Here is a 2,428-nt window from a genome sequence, read left to right as displayed (position 1 = left end):
CATTGTAGTTCTGTGGCCACAGGAAGTAGATTCTGTGGGTGATTTGTTCTCCCAAAAGAGGGAAATATCCTTGACAGAGATTCAGTCTCCTCGATCCTAGAACCTGGGAAGAGGGAATCACAGAAGTGCAGGGCTGGAAAGGATCTCAAGAGGTCATCTACTCCACCCCCTGCACTGAGGCAGGGCCAAGGATTCCTAGACCGTCCCTGATGAGTGTTTGTCCAGCCTGTTTTTAAAACCTCCATGATGGGGAGTCCACCACTTCCCCACGTCACCTGTTCCAGTGCTTATCAACCCTTAGAGTTTTTCCTAATATTTAACCTTGCTGCAGATTAAACCCAGTACTTCTTGTCCTACCTCCAGGGGACATGGAGAACAATTCATCACCATCCTCTGTATAACAGCCTTTAATATATTTGAAGACTGTTACAGGTGCTCCCTCCCTCTTCTCAAGATGAAACATGCTGTTCAACCTTTCTTCATGGGTCAGGTTTTCTAAACCACTGATCATTTTTGTCACTGTCCTCTGGACTGGCCCCATTTTGTTCACATCTTTCTTAAAGCATGGTGCCCGGAACTGGACACAGTGCTCCAAGCTAATACACCTCAGAATGACATTTCCCTTTTTCACAACAGCATCACACTGATTCATATTCAGTGTGAGACCCATGATAACCCACAGATCCTTTTCGCAGTACTGCCACCTAGCTGGTTATCCCCCACTTTGTTTTTATGCATTTGATTTTTTCCTTCCTAAGTGTGTTACATCACATTTGTTTTGACTGAATTTCATCTTATTGACTTCAGACCAACTCTCTAATTTAGCAAGCTCATTTTGAATTCTAATCTGTCCTTGAAAGTGCTTGCAACCCCTCCCAGCTTGGTGTCATCCTCAAACTTTGCAAGCATACTCTCCTTTCCGTTAACCAAGTTCTTAACGAAAATATTGACTAGTACTGGACCCAGGCACACCCTTAGGGGACCCCACTTGAGACACCCTCCCAGTTTGCCAGCGAGCCAGTGATAACTCCTCTTTGAGTATGGTCTTTCCATCAGTTGGGCACCCACTTTACAGTAATCTCATCTGGATTATACTGGCTTAGTTTGCTTATGAAAATGTCTTGTGAAAGTGTGTCAAAAGCCTTACTAAACTTCATATACATCAGCATATACTGCCTCCCTCCATCCACTAGGCAAGTAACCCTGTCAAAGAAGGAAATTAGATTTGTTTGGCATGGTTTGTTCTGGTCAAATCCATGGTGCTATTCATTATCACCCTATTATCTCCTCAAGATTCTTACAAACTGTTTAATAATTTGTTCAATATCTTTCTGGGTACCAACGTTAGGCTGACAGGTCTATAATTCCTTGGGACCTCTTTGTTCCCCTTTCTGAAGATAGGTTCTGTCTCTGCCCTTCTCCAGTCCTTTGGGACCTCAGTCCTCCTAAAGGTTCAGAGATTGCTTTGCCTAACTCCATCTAGGGTGAATATTATGAGGCTCTGCCAACTTGAATACGTCTAACTGACCTAAAATATCTCTTACCTGTTCTCTCCCTAGTCTGGCCTGTATTCCTTCCCCCTTGTTGTTAATGTTGTGTTAAGCATCTAGTTGCCAATAACCTTTTTAATGAAAACTGAAGCAAAAAAGGCATTAAACATCTTGGCTTTGTCTGTGTCATCCATTATTTGCTCTCCTTCCCTGCTGAATTGTGGCCTCACACTTTCCTTTCTCTTTCTCTTGCTCCTAATGCGTTTATAAAGCAGCTTATGATTGTCTTATGTCCCTTGCCAGTTAGAACTCATTTTTGCCTTAGCCTTGCCGATTTTCTCCCTACGTGCTTGGGCTATTTTTTGGTACTTCTCCTTAGTAATTTGTCCCAATTTGTTTCTCTCAGGTCCTGCTCCCCTGGACCACATCCAAGGAGGTGCGTGGGTGGATGAGGGCAGTGGGAAGGATCACCTGGCTGATGGAATTCATGGAGTCTCAATACAAATTCCAGGTGAGCAGCCTGTGACCCTGGCCACCTCCTAACTACACTGAGCAGCCTCACGGTGCAGCGCTCCCTGGCAGGGAAAACCCTGGCCTAGAATAGTGACTCAGCAAGATCCTCAGTAGGAGTCCAATCTAATGAGCACTGATGTCAATGGGTCTGTCCTCTGATTCCAGTGGGCTTTGGGTCGAACCCCATCATTCTGTCTCCAAGGACTCTCCCCGCTGTTCCCCTAGCATCAAAGTCTACTCTGCCATTAAAAAAGCAAATGCGGTTTTAGGATGCATCAGGTGAGGTATTTCCAGCAAAGATAAGGAGGTGTTATTACCATTATATAAGGCACTAGTGAGACCTCATCTGGAATATTGTGTGCAGTTCTGGTCTCCCATGTTTAAGAAGGATGAATTCAAACTGGAACAGGTTCAGAGACGGGCTA

The sequence above is a fragment of the Chelonoidis abingdonii genome, chromosome 4, assembly GCF_003597395.2.
Source record: "Chelonoidis abingdonii isolate Lonesome George chromosome 4, CheloAbing_2.0, whole genome shotgun sequence".
NCBI classification, from domain to species: Eukaryota; Metazoa; Chordata; order Testudines; family Testudinidae; genus Chelonoidis; species Chelonoidis abingdonii.
The sequence above is the reverse complement of the archived record's forward strand: the minus strand, read 5'-3'. Positions refer to the sequence as shown.